This window comes from Anguilla anguilla, chromosome 12 (assembly GCF_013347855.1).
Source record: "Anguilla anguilla isolate fAngAng1 chromosome 12, fAngAng1.pri, whole genome shotgun sequence".
Taxonomy (NCBI): domain Eukaryota; kingdom Metazoa; phylum Chordata; class Actinopteri; order Anguilliformes; family Anguillidae; genus Anguilla; species Anguilla anguilla.
The window spans coordinates 21378791-21396363 of record NC_049212.1 but is presented as its reverse complement, the minus strand read 5'-3'; the positions used below and the strand labels follow the sequence as shown (position 1 = coordinate 21396363).

At 46.7% G+C, this 17573-nt stretch overlaps 1 protein-coding gene across 2 annotated transcripts in view; it reads right to left on the bottom strand.

Moving 5' to 3' along the window:
• The window catches only part of pak1 (p21 protein (Cdc42/Rac)-activated kinase 1), a 44622-nt gene that overhangs the window by 26912 nt on the left and 137 nt on the right, over positions 1-17573 (bottom strand). Inside the window, exon 1 of one of the 2 annotated variants that reach the window (XM_035386328.1) lies at positions 17390-17564. The exons of the other annotated variant lie outside the window; for it this stretch is intronic. The gene's annotated coding sequence lies outside the window, so the exon portion shown is untranslated. Of the gene's footprint in view, positions 1-17389; positions 17565-17573 lie in introns of those variants that run through there. 2 annotated transcript variants of the gene reach the window in all.

Genomic DNA, 17573 nt, shown 5'->3' with positions numbered 1-17573 from the left:
AGGGAGTTTTAATGTATGAACCCCTGGAAGAGAGAAGGCAGAAGTCCCAACTACACAGAGCTGATTTCATGGACAGGCACATTCTACTTTCCCCAAAGCAAAGACTGGTGACCTCTCAACTGACACCTCGAGACACATGGGTTGCTGGGTACAGAGCGAGAGAAAGAGGAGAGGAGGTGAGGGAAAGAGGGAAGGGAGGGATGGTCTGCCTCATACGTTCATGTCATAAATATTTCAAGAACACTGGCAAAATCCTGTCATGCTAACAAAGCCAATTCGAATCATTTGTGAGAGGACAGGAGAAGACCAAAAGAGATAAAGGGGGAGAACAAGACAGGTAGCGGCAGGAAAACGGGTAGGGTAAGAGGATGAAAAAGAAGAGTGAACGGGAGACAAACATAAGGCTAAAAACTGGTTTTAAACTTGGTTACCCAATCTACACTTTTGGGATTTGAGTCACTTCAGTCTACTGCCTGAACACAACAGAATCACTGAGTACTCTGTGAGCAGCAAAACAGGAAATGACACGGTATCCCCGACCCCAGCGACCCTGTATGTCAGTTGTGCCGTTCTGCGCTATGATTAACCCAAGGCAGTGGGCCCTCACACTCGAGGATGAGTTATGGCTCCACGTGAGCCTTTCATCTCACGCTTCCTTCAGGGCAATTACCACATTTCCATCAAATTTTTATCTCTTCCCCCCTCCGGCGCTGCGAGCGGCTCCGCCTCCAAGCTGCCTTCTTCTGAGTGACACGTTAAATCGAGTTCCTGACTCACAGCGGCCATTAAAGATCCCACAGCACTCATCACGAAGAGCAGGGGGGGGGTGTCCCCGATGTCCCGGCAAAATTCCCAATTCGGCTCGTTCAGTCTGCCCATCTAATCATCGCACTTTCATTACATAAATAAATCCCTCTCTCCATCTCAGATGACGTGTGGAGAGCATTCCGCTGCATAAACAAACCTAAAATGCCTGTCACGCAGTGTGAAGGTAGGAGGTGCATATTGGTGATGGTAGTGGGGAGAACTTTGAGATGCGTAAGTGGATCCTGTAATGGCCATATTTGCAAATCATCCTCACCAACACCATCATCATCATCATCCCCACAAAGAACATTACCACAATCCTCAATGGGTATTTGTAATTTAGATATTCCATAAACAGCACCGGGGAGAGTGCAGATATTACACAGGCAGGTCATAACGCACTGCTCCGGCATTTTAAAAAGCCCCACCTCACGGGCTATCCTCCTCCGTGTCTCGCCCACGCCCTCCCTGCCAGCTCTGCGATGGTCTCTGTCCTTCGCGAGATCCCATCATTCCTCACAGAACAGAGGCAGGAATCCGAGCGCCTTCGCCAGGATTCAGGGAGCGCTACTTCCTGCGCTGCTCGCGCTGCTCACAGGAGCAAACAACAACAACAACAACAACAGAGAAAACCGCCGAGACGGAATCCATCTGAGGCGCTGAGCGGAGTGCGACGCCGCGATCGATAAACCCATCCCCTCCGCGCTTCGCCGGGGCGGCCCGGCCTGTTAAAGCGCTGCAGTTTCAGACAGGCTGACAGACGGCCCTGTGTGGCTTCACAGAACCTCCCCGGCAGCTCTGGGGGAAGCCCCAGCTCGCCTCAACAGCCAGAACCATCACTCCCTAAAGAAGCGCCGAAAACCAGACGACCTCGCCGGCGCGTGGGCGGGCTGCTGCATCTCAGCCGACAGCTAGCGACGTCTGCGCAGGGAAACATGCACTGCGTGAGGAAACGTGTTGGCGGAAAAGCTGTGCGCTCCGCCACGCGTGGCAGGGGGCGCTAAGCGGGGTCTCTGAGGTTGACGGGCGCTTTGCAGCCCCTCCGCTGGCCGCTGAAAACGCACGGGCTGCGGTGACTCCCGGCCTCCGCGCATCGCTCGCCTGTAATTCATCTGCTTTAAAAAATAAAAAACCACCCTGACGCCGTGCGGTCCTCCTCTCGAGCAGACTCAGGGCTGCGATGGAGCCGAGGCGGGGGACACGGTTCCTTCTGTGCTGCCCGCGGGGGTGACGGGGCCCCCGGAACGACCAATTACATTCAATTCCCACATTCAAAGCAGGCATGAGAAAGCCAGCCAAACAGAGCCGGCTGGAGATATCACAGACCGAGAAACCAGCCTTGAAAAGTGGAAAATACCCAAAAGTAAAAGTGTGTGAGAGAAAATTGAAAGAAAGTATACATTATCAGCAAGTGTCTGCTTGTCCCTATTAAAAAAAGGTCTGAAGTTATTATGTACATGGTAATGAAGGCCACACAGCGAACACAGCGAAGTCAAAAAGAACTTCAAATGTATATTTTATCATATCTTAGGCTAAGAAAAACCTCCTCCTCCTAATGCACCATCCCACCTCTTTCAAGCCATCCCTAGAGACACGGCGGTACTGGCTTTGTTAAGTTTGTCTTTATTTCTGAACAAAAGGGAAAGAAAACACAGCATGATGACAAAAGTGTTACAGAGGAGAATGAGTGTAATAACATGATAGATCAGGATTCAGGGGGGGAAAAGCAACACAACGTATGGCAGCGGTTACATTACTGAGAGGGCTCGGGTAGGCTACCTCCCCTACCCCCACCCAACATTCTCTCCAGCTTCTTCACTCTTAGGGCCCACAGGGCAAACAAACGCAGCGTCAAAACACTGTACAATAAGTGCCCCATTTGTTTAAATGCACCCCTTGCCCTTCTCGGCTTTCCTAGAACTCCACTCACAGGCGGCTCAGTGGGACTGAGAGGAATGCAGCTCTTTTTATTCACCCTTTCCCTCAAACCGCACACAGGGCACAGCCTCGCACCATCCATCCAAGAACCATATTGATCTTGTTAAAATGGTCCGTCTGAAAGCAAGGCCAAAATGCTGAAAAATCACTGGACATCCTTCAATCTTAAGCAGGGTGCCTAATATTAAAAAGTTCAGTTTTACATTTCATACATTCATCTAACTGGACAAAAAACCTGTGTGTGTGCTTGACTGTGTGAGTGTGTGTGAGTGAGAGAGAGAGAGATAAGAAAACGATAACAGATCAATACAGCAGTGTGCGGGACAGTGGGGGGGGGGGGCAGGAGAAGCATGTTGTGTCATGAGGGGGGCAGAGAATACCGGCCACTTGGACACACTTCCAGGAAGAGGCCGTCTCTGGCCTTCCACAGCCAGCCTGTGCATTACTCACGCTCCCACACACCTCACAGCTGATTCAGCTCAACCATCAATTACCAAAGCAGCTCGAGAGAGGGAGAGAGAGAGAGAGAGGGGGGAGAGGGAGAGAAACAGAGAGAGATAGAGAGAGTGAGGGAGGGAGAAAGAGAGGGAGAGAGAGAGACAAAGAGAGAGGGAGGGAGAGAGAGACACAGAGGGAGAGGGAGCAAGAGAGAGGGGGAGAGAGAGAGAGAGAGAGAGAGAGAGAGAGAGAGAGAGAGAGAGAGAGAGAGAGAGAGAGAGAGAGAGAGAGAGAGAGAGAGAGAGAGAGAGAGAGAGAGAGAGAGAGAGAGAGAGAGAGAGAGAGAGAGAGAGAGAGAGAGAGAGAGGGGAGGGGGACCTTCTGCCGATACACACATAACACCCCACCTGTCCCCAGAGCCACCGAGCAGGGCCATGGCGGAACAGCAGATGGCATTAAATCAGGCGGGGCCCATTCACATGTAAATGGCTCCAGTAAAAGCCTTTCAGCAGAGCCTCCGTTCACCTGCTGGTCAAAATTCCTCTGGGACAAGCAGGGAGGAGCTGGGGGCTTGAGGGTGTTCTCTTCTGCATGAACAGCGCAGACTCTGATCTTGAACAGGCTGTTTTCTTTTTCTATGGGGGGGGCTTACTGTCTTTATGTGGAAGAAGGGAGGGGTGCTTGAACAACTCAACAAACAAAAAAAACACAAGATCCCATTAAAGCTGGTCCTTGAAGAAACACATTTTTTACTAGAATTAGCATGGCCAAAGTTCATCATTGGATGCTTAGACACCTTTAACAGATCGACAGTTAAGTTCAAAGCACAGAAGAGGGACTCACCAATATGTGGACTTAGTATGGGACTGATGAATTCAGAGAGACAGCACCATGTCTCTGAAGTTTCATGCAGTGGTTAAGGCACTGACCTCATAACTCAGAGGTTGCAAGTTAAAATCCCAGAAGGGGCACTGCCACTGTATCCTTGAGTGAGGAATTAAGCCATTATTACTTCAGTTAATAACTGGCTAAATAGGGAAAACATGTTACAGTAAGTTAAATAGACCATACTATTTCAATAATATTTTTTAAAAATGTAAAAGTAACATGATCGTAATGGGTAATCCAGAATTTGAACCCGCAACTAATAAAGCCTCAGTTCTGGAGGAAAAACAGGACTGGTACACTTGTTTGCTGAAATGGACTAGGCCGGGCATGCCTATCTGCTACACAATATCCATCAGTCTTCCTGGGAGTTGCAGTTCAGTGCACAGACCCCGCCTACCACTGCCCATGGCAAGACATGGATGGATGGACTGTGACAGGTCCAATCACAGAGAGGAAGAGCAACACTTCATCCATCAGCCACTCGATCGCTCTCCATTCAGCGTTCAACAGTATCACTCACTCACTCACACACACATGCAGTACACACACACACACACACACACACAGAGCTGGCGCCACACTAAACATTTAACTCTTACTCCCCAATCTGGCCAAGTAAATCACGGCTGCCCAACCCTGTTCCTGGAGATCTAAAGTCCTGTAGGTTTTCACACCAACCCTAACAAGGCACACCTTCAACAGATCTCCTTGAGCTGCTAATCAGTAGAATCAGGTGTGCCGAGACTGGGGTTGAAATGAAAACCTACAGGATGGGAGAGCTCCAGGAACAGGGCTGGGCAGTCCTGGAGTAAAGCGTTGATTCCCTAAGTTGGAAACCTTAGGGCATTACACTGGGTAATCCTGACAGTGAGAGCTCCCTTCCGAGAGTCAAGGCAGTCAAGGGACTATGGAAGAAATTTAGCTATCAAGCTCATTCTGGAGCAGTTACTAACTGCCCATTGTCCCTTTCAAATAAATAAACAGAAGAAAAGCTTCAATGCCTGCCTAAAGTTAAAAATTTGGAATGACAGAGAAAGTGATTCTGTTTGGCTGGAATGCGATGAAAATTCTCAGCAGTTGGGAATTTGGGTGGATTCTCTCGTCATTCCCATAAGTCAGAATCCTGGCCAACTGCATCTTCTTCCAGACCAGTCACACATCCTGGAGAGAATATGCATGCAGCGCTGCCATTTTGTGCCCTGTCTGATAAGACCACAAACACGAGCATAATCTATGAGATACCTTTTGGTTTGTTAGTTTTGAGAGACGGTCCCTGTGGACCTGATGGAGGGGATCCTCTCACCCCACTCTGGGGGGGTGGGGGGGTGGTTAAGAGTAAAAGAGTCCCAAGGGGGTGGAGCACCAGACGTCCCAACCATAACCAATTCAGCATGGAAACTCTTTCCCCCGCCTCTGCAGATGTAATAGAGCAGTGATGGCTGCCTAACAGACCTCATCACTGACCTCCTCACACCCAGATTACAAACAAAGCCCCAGAGTAGTTACTCACACACAGGCACGCAAATGCAGAAAAAGGCATGTGCGCATGCATGCACGCACACACCCAAACACACACACACCCGAACACACACACACACACCCAAACACAAAAAAACACAAAACACTCATACACAGAAACCACAAGACAAAAACACACACAGAAACCACAAGACATAAACACACACAAAAAAACACAAGACAAACACACACACACACACGTGCACGCGTGCACGCACACACACAAACAAACACATTAACACAAACACAAAAACAAATACACATACACAGAAAAGCACAAACAGAAATACACATGAAAAAAAACAAAAATACAAAACAAGCACGCAGCCATAGAAGAGAGGCCCTGCTCCCACCATCATATTGCAAATTTTCTCGATACACCATCACAACGCATTAACGTCATTATTCTTTGGCTTGCGACCCCCACCTCTATCACCCCCACCCCCTGCTGCTGCCCCCCTGCTAAATCTCTCTGGAAAAAAACCTGAGCTTGCATATGGTAAATACCCAGGTGGTCTTCGGAGATGGCATCATTCAATTACTGCAGTGTATTCACAGAAATTTACAGCAATCTACCCATCCGCGGTGTTCCATCCAGCACTGCTATTGACTGGTCGGTTATTTATACAATACTCCACCCAGCCCCATTATTACTCATCCCCAGGAAAGCTAACCCCACAGGGCCTTTATTACATGTCACACAACACCTACTCCCCTGTCCCGTCACTGCACCTCCCCACATCTGGGAGGCAGCCTGTATTTATGGGGTTTGTTTTGGTTGCTCTGCTTTCCTCTTTCATTAGAGAGAACACATATCCCTTCCAAACTCCACCATCTCCTAACAGGCCTGTGTCTCCTGCCGTACCTCTCCCTCCTGTGAACAGGTTACTGCCTTTCACCTGGGACTGAAATAACAACCAGCAGCAAAATGACTGTGTGTGTGTGCGTGCGTGTGCGCGCGCATGTGTGTGTGCGCGTATGTGTGTGTCTGTGTGTGCATGTTTGTGCATGTACGTGTGTGTGCATGTGTGTGTGTGTGTGCGTATGTGTGTGTCTGTGTGTGCATGTACGTGTGTGTGCATGTGTGTGTATGCACGTGTGCAAGCATACCTTTCCATGTGTGTGACTGTATTCCTGCATGTCTGTGTGTTGATCGATTGCGTGTGCCTGTGCCTGTATGTTTGTGTCTGTGTGTACTGAAGTATGGTGGCAGGTTTGGAGGTGAAGAGGACACAATGGGGTGCCTAAAAACAACAGGATGGGTCTGAGTTCAGTTTCAAAGGGTACCAGGTTACCTCCAGCTGCCCCTGAACAAGGAAGTGTGTGGATTGCTCTCCTGGGTTTGAGTCCACTTACAGGAAAAGCAGCTAATACAGCACTGGCAATACATCTACAGTATTATACACATATTATACTTTGGGGACAGTTTTTTCCTACTCTACACTTTCAGCCCAACATGTTTTCTATATTTCCCCATAAAATGCACGCAATTGCATGTATACTGCAATTTACACTTAACTTCATTAAGCTTTTAGTGAGCTTATTCATTTAACGCCATCTTTACATCATCCTCCTCCGAGAGATCCACGCATGTAAAATGCAGTCTTCAGGATAAACGTTTCCTCACTATTCAAAAAGACAGCAGGTAAACCATGGTAAAAAGCCTGGCTTTGACACCTGTTGTGGTCATTCACAAATACACCAGCACCTCAGCCACAAGGTGACTGACACCTGGCGCATTTCAGCTGAACCTAGAACAACACAGCTGAGGCCTACAGTACTGTGACTGAGGCATACTTCAACACACCCCCAACGGTTTTTGGATGCCCTCAGACTCAAAAGGTTACACAAGGTGTGCAGTTCTAAAGCAGAAGAGGGAAGGCCTTTGTGTGGTCGGGGGGTTATTATAACAGGAAAGATTCCGAACAATGACACCATTTGTGCCGGTGTGGAAAAGCAGTGCAGGGTGCTGGGGGATGAAGTTGGGGGCGGGGTTAACTGTCAGGTGTCTCGCGTTCTCCCCCGGTGCTGAAAGTGACACCCGGTACCTGGGCTGCTAGGCGTGGAACCCGATCTCCTGAGCAGACGCATCACAGAGCCGCCTCGGCCTATCCCGTTTCATTCCACGCTCGAAGAGATGGTGACCCCGCCCCTTCGACACTTCAGACTTCATTAGAGCTCTCCCCCCAGTGAACACCGCTCCGGTTCAAAGAAACGAGGAGGACCCACACCGGTGAGCTCCTCAAAGCCAGGCCACGTCGAAGGAAGCTTCAAAGGAACTGGCTAGCATAGCCACAGAGCTCGAAAGCTGCCACTACGGGAGACAGATTCTAGACTGTCTCAAAGTCATAGCCTTCGTGCAGAGCTCCAAACTGGCATAATCACATTTTTAAAGGAGACAAAAGAGAGGTCTGCTAACTTTTCAGTGCCCACTTAGGCAGAACTCGTCAGAACATGAACTGGGCTACGATTGCTTTGCTTTCATAGCGCAAGATGGCTCTCAGTTTCCTCATTGGATCACACACTGCCCTCTTCCTTTTGAAGACAGGACAGTTGAAAAAATCAATAAAGTGCACAGAACCTTCCAACAATAAAAAATCCCAAAAGAAACCCACCAGCTCCATTAGTAATATTCACAGGATTAAAACAGTTTCCCCTAGCTGCTCCAAGCTGTTAGAATCACACCAACAAAGACACTTTGGGTGTAAAACAAACCATTTTTAAAAACATCTGTCCAAAGTTTTGAATCACCTCTCCTTTTTCTGACAAGGCAATTGACTGCAAGTTCACAGGAAGTGCTAAGTATCTAGGAAACTGTCTCACTCAAAAAGAGATGGAGATGGAGGGAGGAGAACAAGAGAGAGACAGAGCCAAAGCTAAAGATTAGTTTTTATCTTCCTCCTCCTCAGACGGTCCCTCATACATTGACAGCAATATTTACTCCCACAATGCATTGCACTATCCAACGCTCAGCCAGCCTGGATTCTCCCTGCTTAATAGTGCTTAATGACCTGCAGTTAATGCAAACTTAAGAGCAAAGGACAGAAATAAATCTCGGACTCAGGCATGGCGTCAGGCAATTTCAATAATGCAGACACCAAAGTCCTGGACAAGCTTTCAAGCACCTTTTAAAGATGGTGAAAGACAACTTATTGGGCTCTACTCAGCCTAACACCTAGGCTCTGCAACAGTTTAGCTCTTCCTCTTCCCTGTTCAATTTTGGAAAGGAGATAAGTATTGCATTAAATTTTAATTCAACAACAGCATATCATGGCTGCTTCTTCATGGCCCACCACGTCCTTCTCACTCACGCCCGAGTCTTTTGAAGTTTTTCCGCCTCTCACAACCACCCTTCTAGCCTCGATGGCGACGGAGCCACAAAACATCACATGCACATTTTTCCCCCTTTTTTGTGGTCATTTATTCATCCATCCGCCCCCGACAAATTCTCATACCTTCCCTTGCTGTGAACTTTTTCCTTTCTTCTGAGAGCGGGCGGGAGGAGACAATGCCCTGCCGGTGGTAGAATAGAGCCTTCCATTATTCATGCAAGGCTGTGCAGAGCGGATCTCTTTCGGCTCATGCGCGGTCTGCTGGGGTATCAGGTAGAGCTGGCGGGGGGGCGGGGGGTGGGGGGGAGGGAGCCCTACTCAAGTGTCGCGGTCTCAGGGACCGCTTTATTGCTCCACTGGGCCCAAAGCCTCCCCCCTTCCTGAAACTGTCATGCTGCCCTGAAAAACATCCTAAATCAAGTTTGAAATGTGATAAAATCAATATGAAATCTGACCACCAAATTCGTCTGCACTTGTACAGTTTTACTTCTATTTTTTTATCCCAACAAGACACTTCAATTCAGGGAAACAAATCTGAATTTCTCAGGGCACAACATGCATCAGTCTGAATTTCCTCATCTAAATTCCAGATGTTTCAAGAATTTACAATTTAAGGATACACTTTTACATCTTCCCTACATCTCATGTAACCTACACCATTTAACCAGATGAACCTGCGATGTCACGCTCTGATCAAACATCCAAAAGGCAGTCTAACTTAATGGACATGAACACTTCTATTGTTTGTACACAGGAAATGGACGGTATGGAGTACAGGGGCTTAAAAAGGATCAAATCTGCCCAAGAGCAGAGGAGAGGACTGGAGTGGACGGAGCAAGAGGATCAAGACATTCGCAACAATGCAGCAGGGAGCTCTGTCAGACTTGCATGTGGGAGGGACAAAAAGCAGGGCGCGCTGGAACCCCTCTGATTAATGGGGTGTCCGGGAGGCAAACGGGGAAGCGACGCCAAGTTGCTGACACTTAGACAAAGCTCCTGCATTCTGCGACTTCGTTAACAAGCATGTGGTTCATTACCCAGAACCACCTGGGTCCGTCCGGCCGAGGGTTCTGCCCAGCCCACACCGGGTCTCGGCCCCAGTCAGGGCAAGGGATCCAATCCACAGTGGGTCCAGAAAAGGGCTTTCAGGCCTGTGGTCCAGAACGTTCTGCCTTTTATTGTTTCTGCATATACGAACAGCAGTGGGCCATATAGCTTGGTCACTGTGTAAAAAATAAAAACTAATAATTTGAAAACAAAAAGGCAGAGGGTGTGGGGTACACCACTGTTGCACACTGCACACAAACAAATCTATCAGCACAAATAATTACAATTTACATTATAATCAATCAAAGAGCCTGAATGATGGCCTTGAAGGTGAACAGTGTAAAGTAATAATGTAATGGAATAAATGGAAAAGCAACACCACTTAATATATGCAAACTGCATGTTCAATAACCTGAATCTCCAATGTTGATCTATGAGCTAGCAACTCGCTTTGAAAAGCCATTTAAGTGGGTATGAACGCATTAGCCCCAGATACTCGGTTAGCTTTAGTAATGATTTTCCAATTCTTGGGCAATGCAGACATTGTCCCAAAAACATCCCCCCCCCCCACCCCCAAAGAGGGAACCGGAGAGAAGGAGTGATACATCTCCAGAGAAATATTCCTATATTGAAGACACAACCTTATTTCAGGTACAGGAAAACAATAAAACCAAAATATCTGCATTATCAGAGTGGAACACGTATCCCAATCTCCCAAACAGCAGACCAGGTAACTGTCCTGATTGATGCTGAAGTGTTGACAGTGACGCACTTTCTCACGCGAAGAACACAACCGCTCCACACAACTAACTAAACTCACTCATCGCACCTAAAGGCAGGGGATGCATGCGCTCACTCTGAAACCGCTCCCCTAAGGTCATAATCATTAACAGGGGCAGAAGCAGCGGGCGAGTCGGTTGCGGTGGAGCCATAATCCTCTTCTGCTTCCTGTACTGAAGCACAGAGACCCGCGGTGGAGCGGCGTGCGGCCAGCTGAGGGGAGGGTCCGCCAGAGCGCACTCAGCGAACGCGGAAACAGGAAGGGAAGACGGGGATGTATCCGAAATCAGGTGGCGCTATCCCGCTGACACAACTTCAGATGGTACAAAGTCACATGCCAAGCTTAATGATTTAAAAAAGAGAGCAAAATGGTATCATCATCTGAACAAAACAGAATGATAGCAACAATGTTTGCAAACAGCACTGCACCCTGTCATTGATCCTCTGAGTACAGGTTGGCTCTCGCACTGAGTTAGACATGCAGTTCAGAGCTGGTAGAGCAAAAGAAGGCCGGAAGAAGAGAGGGAAGACAAGACCAAAAAATGTAAAGAAAGAGAGAAGGGAAGGGGAGAGAAGACGAGAGAATGAAAGGTTGAGAAGAAGCAAGACGTCTAATCATGGAGGTTGAAACTGTTCTAATGCTGGACGATGACGAAACAAAGGACTCCTCCTGTACCCACTGTGGTGCCATCGCTCTGCCCCTCCCTTCCTCCTGTCCAAAATCAGTCTTTCATCTCTTTCTTCCTCTCCGTTCACATCTTCCCATCTCTTAAGCCAGTCCAAATCCCTTCATCCCTACTTCCTCCTACTGTCCGTCTTTCTCTCCACCCTTTCTCCCACATCTCCTCTCTTACCTCCCACCTCCCATGGTGGCCAGTCAGCAGGCAGCACCACCTCTCCCCTGCTTAGTCCAGGGGGCCTCCATGTTTACACCAAACACATGCGCGGAACGCTCCCTCACCGAGACTCTGCTGGGGGGGTCCGCTAAGTGTGACCGCTCACTCCCAGAGGGCACGCAAGAGCACAGAGTCTCCAAAGAAAGGAGAGAAAGCTCCAGCCAGACAACCACAGCCAGTTCAACCACAGCCATAAACAGTGACGCCTACATTCGGCTGCTTAGCAGACCATAGCAGACCGCCTCCAGTCACTGCTGGGCCTGCTGCATTCAGCCGTTTGCATTATGTAGGCACAGACAAATCGCAAGCAGCGCGTTCCCCTCCATGGCAAATAACTACACACCAAGGTGGTGAGGGTCAAAGGTCATTTCACACCCTAGCATTCAGGAAAACCTCCTTGTAACAGCACCCACCGCCGTCGAGCCCACGCGTTCTTCCATGTGGGAAGCTAAACACAGAGTCATGAGGTAGGCATAGATGTGCAATTAAGATAACAGCAACAAATGCTATCTTTGTGTGAGTTGCTGCCTACTAAGCCATCCTCTGAACTTTTAAGCATTGAGGTGTTAAGCCCACAGGGTCTGTGTGGATTGCTACCTATTGCACACTGCGAGACATTTACGCAGAAAGCAACTGCAAATTAGGTCAAGGTGAACACTCTCCTGCACCTAAGTGCACCTCATTCCATGTGATGAAACAGTTCTGATAAATTCTGAAGAACTACTGGTGGGTTAAGTGTACCAGACCTATTACAGAATGAGCACAGTACAGCATGAGCCTGCATACTTGAATGTAGTAGTTTCTGTAATAGTGTGTCACATATACAGCATCCACAAATCTGCTAATACAAGCAGAGGATACAGTTTCTCGACCTAAAAATGTAAGTCAAATTAAAAGCCAGGGATTTATGAAATAAGAGCAATAGGCCAATTTATTTTCAATTGGTCAGCACCTGCTGTAACACTGATAACGAGAGAGTAGCGCTGGCCTGGATCTGGTTTGCTTGCTCTCGGTGTGCCTCCTCAGGCACACACCGACCAGCGCGCAGAATCACCCTGCAGGTCAGACGTGTAATCCTCCAATTAGGCGTCTGCAGGCGCTGCTGGATTACACAACCGCCCGTGTCATACGGCAAGCCCCGCCGAAGCGTGCGCTGTGAACTTAAACATGGCTAGAGGTGCCTACATGCCCCACAATCCCATCCGCTCTTAAATCGGAGATAACCGTCATTTCAAACCTCTTCACGCTCAAGACTTCCTTAACAGTCGAACAAAAGCCCGTCTGACCACCTTCCACGGCCACAGAAGCACGCTGCTCCGGTGTGCTCCAGGACCTCAAGCGACAGCGGACGGGTGATCTTAAGAGAGACAGGGGTTCACTTTCAATTAAGAAGGTGGCTGGGAGTGGGGCCTCTCTCTTTTGTGGGGACGAGACCCCAATAAAACCATCTCAGATGGAAACTGAAGGAATATCTGAGAGAGTAAATTAGATTCCGTTTCTATGGGTGTGATGGGCATTTCAATCCACCGCATTGATAATATTATCATACACAAATACTATTTTTAATGCAAGGGAGTAGACCAGATTGTGTTTCTATAGGAAATTTCTTAGTTTTCTGTTGCCACCCACTTTTTCCCCAAATCTGATGTGTTAACACTAATTCTTCCATCCCCGGGGAGGTGGGGACTGCAGAGAAAGTTATTTATAGCTGATAGAATTATAGTTGCTTCACTGGCCACGCGGTCCAGCGTCCGCTCCACGGTTCAGGGTAGGACTGACGACGGGAGATTACACGGGACACGGGACACGCAACTGGAAGACGCAGGAGCTTGGGAAGCGAGGGTTATCTGGAGCACGTGCACGCACTTATTTCGTTCATTTAAAAAGGCACCATGAAAAAAGGGGAGATGCTGATGCAATCTGACACACGTTGCGTAATGCCAGCCATAAGCAAGAGACCATCCCACATCCCACTGTGGTTTCCAAACATTCAGTCGTTTTGAGAAGAATGACAATTCTTCATCGGAAGCACCTTAAAAGAACTTAATAGAAATTACAAAAGGCACCTGGTTAGAGATAATTAAAGATGATTTCACCCCCCCCCCCCAATACATTCCCTCCCATCTTAGTCAAAATCATATAAGTTCAATTCAAAATGTGCCTGTTGTCTCTCAATGCCTGTGTCTGTCCTTTAGACCACCAGATGGCCCGACAGTGTAAACCTGCGGTTTCCATTGGTTATTCAAGGAGCGCCAATATTTACAAAATACTGCACAATATTGTGCCCATATGCCGTGACATCACACACACCCCTGTCTAGAAGCTGTGAGTAAGCAACACAGAACTGGCATGCTCCCTCACTCCTGTACAAAAGCACACACCACCGCACATGGCAATGCAATGCATACGCACCGGTGCCAATGCAGTCTGCTCCAACACCAGCAGCGTCTCAAACAACGAACAAGACCTGTCCGCACGTCATGGCATGGCAAAAAATTATAACGGGGCTTCCAACCGTGTTTAAAATCAACACTAAATGCCCCCTCTCAAAGATTTGACACTACAAACAACACAATCTCCTAGCTCTGTGAGGTATTAAAAAGCCAATGTGTTCCCTAATCACACCAAATGTTTCCAGTTCTATTTGTGAACAGTTGCATTTCTCAGCTGATGACAATCCAATAGACAAACCGTAAATGTCAATGTTTTGTCAGTTTTGGCGAAGAGAAAAATGACCGACCACATCTCTCTCTATTCTCTGCTCAGATGGTCTACAAGATGAAAAGGTCTCTGACACTCAGCCAAGTATACACCTGGAGAGTGGATCTTGTCCCCCTGTGCTGTGGTTCGGTGGAACTATAGCAGGAAAACTGTAACCATATGGTCAGTTATAGCTGTGGGACTGACCCCCCCCCCCCCCCCCCAACAATCCCTGGACTGTAGTATATCTCTTTTGAATGGCCCATTATGAAATTTTCAGTCACTCACATCACACGTACAGAGGGAAATGCCCATCACATCACACAGAGAGAGAAACAGAGAAACAGCTATCACATCACTCAAAGAGAGGTCAGCGCCAATAACATCACATATAGAGAGGGAAATACCTATCACATCACACACAGATAGGGGAAGACCTATCATATCACATACAGAGAGGGAAACCCCGACCATACCACATACTGTACGGAGAGGGAAACAGCAATCGCACACATTGATCTTGGTAACGCACACACTGTGTATCACAGAACAGTAGTGCAACAGTCCATAACACTGAACTAATCAGAGACCCAATAAAGCACACACAGGTTATGTCTCCTGGACCAGAGACAACCATGTTAACCGAGTGGGCATGAAATACCGGCATAACATTATATACTTTTGCCTTCACCAAGAAAACATCAACTGGCACACATCAGAGCACACAATGGGCAAACACATGCAAAGGCACGATTAGACGGAAAGCTTTTTGCATAACAATGACTGGGTGGATTTGTCTAAGAGTCAAACTCAATGGAAAACCATCCAAAAAGTCAAAAGGGTCTGCTTATACTTCTGGGTAATCCTTCATTTCGTACCTAGCATACTACTTATTCTCACCACTGACAAGCACTTCGTGAAAACCAAAAGTATGACTGCTGGTGCCAGTGCAAAAGTGCTTATTCTGCATCTGACAACATAAAGTACCACAATGCTACAAAGGGTGTAATTAAATGGAAACTTTAGTCCAACTTCAAAAATTCTAAACCCTGGCAGTTGGAAATCAAATTTAAAAAATGGACACACCCAAATGCTAAAATCTGCATTTTTAGGGAGTTGAATTACTTCTTGGTTTCTTGAACCCTAATAGGCTACTTTCCTACACTAAGGTTTTGCTGACACTGCAGAAAAATATTTGATATATATATATTCCCCCTGCATAGGGATAATGCATTTGATCTCCAAGGGCAACAATCTGTAACACGCAACATGTTGCTCTGGTAGAAATTTGTTTGATGGTGATTTTATTGGGCTCAGAGGTCATGGTACGTCTACTTAACTGCACTCATAAAACTTAAAAGTTAAGGTATGATATGGTGAAACGTGCTTTACAAACAACAACCCCTATTCTTGTTCTAAAATTTTTCCATAATTGTGTCGTTGCCTATTACAATAGTACGACTTTGTTATCTTGATTATGATCGTTTCACAGCTGTCTACTAGCTGATCATGAAAATGCACTTCTTGTACGTCGCTTTGGATAAAAGCGTCTGCCAAATGAATGTAATGTAATGTAATGTAATGTAATGTACTTATGAAATTGACAGCCATTAGGCAACGATTCTCATTTGGACTACCATTTAAAAATACTGCCACATTTTGGTTCAATTAGATCCGTCAGCTTATTTTCTTTTATCAATTTGCTTCACAGTTTCAAGCTTCCTTCCTAGTTTATCTTTCCTGACCAGACAATGACGTGCATACAATTTCAAAGTCAATAAAAAGCATCAGCTATCCCAACTAATATGATACGGACTACCACTTATTTATTGTGGATATTTTATAAAACAAAAATGTTTTGAATACCAAAAATAAATAAACAATAAAAACGTTTCAACTGTTAATAGCCTATTTACTTAGACCCCAACAACAGCATTCTATTTTGATGCAGGCTAGCTTATATTCTACACAGGCTGGCCTATATCGAAGAAAGCGGATCGCAATGAGTCCCATCTCAGCTCGTTGCTAGAGTGCAGTCACCCTTTGCTAAACAGAGATGGGGTTCCAGCCGAAACCCCGAGACGTATACAACTAGCGAGGGGTTACAGTAGCCTACTCCTTCCCTGGTGTAAATGCAAGATAGCTATTTAAGTGATCGCTGAACAGATCCACCACAAAAAAAGCAACTAAATACAGTAGAAGGCTACGACATATATAACCCACACATTTTGTCTTTATAATAAAGTCAAGAAAATCTGCATCAATCACGAAAATAAGAGGCTAACTCCAAAAACTAAAGATTTTCGTAAACAATGGCACCAGAGTTAATTGAGGCACCATAGTAAGCCAGATTTAAGTAAACAGCATATTAAAATAATGATTAAATAAATATGAACTAAGCAGGCTATGAGTGAATAAAAAACGTTTTTTATAGCGTCAGGATCGTAAGGAAAACTGAAACCAGTTTCATTTAAATTCACAGCTATTTTGAGTTTATCTGTAGCCTAATGGAACAACATTCTATTTAATGTTCTAATTGGCATCCGTTTGTTCACTAGCTAGCATGCTTGCTTGTCTTGACAAAGGCACCAAGATGACAAACTGATCTATTCAAACATGTTTGTGATTTATATTCCGCGAAACGACCTATGCATAGACAGACAATGACAGTTTTTTTCTTATAATTCATGGAATGGACATAGCTGCAATTAGGCTATATTCACAGCCTATGCTTGGAAATATAAATTCGGGGAATTTGCACGCTGAAATGGTGAGTTAAGTATTAAAAAGACATCACCCAGACAAAACTTGAAGACGGCAGAACCACATATGAATACATAAGGCTATCTCTCCCAAAGCCTACTGTTTCAGTGTTGCACTGCCTACTCGCATAGCATGGGCACGCTCGCCTTTCTCACACAGACCGTTGCATACAGCACTTACACCAGCTTTCTCGCAAACGCTTCAAAAGGATAGACAGCACACGCAGCTACCGGTCTTCAAATGGCAACATGAAAATTAGCAGTCTCACGTTCAAGCACTCACCTCTTGTTGTTCTGATGCAGAAATCCCCAGTCCTATTCCCACTCTTGCTCACTCATGCACACGACATACGTACTGCTGCCTTACCGAACCCTCTTTTCTTCCTTACAAACTTGTCTGTCTCCGGCTATTGTCAGGCACATACGAAACTGCTACATAGCAACGCCCGCCCACCAAGCATTCTGCC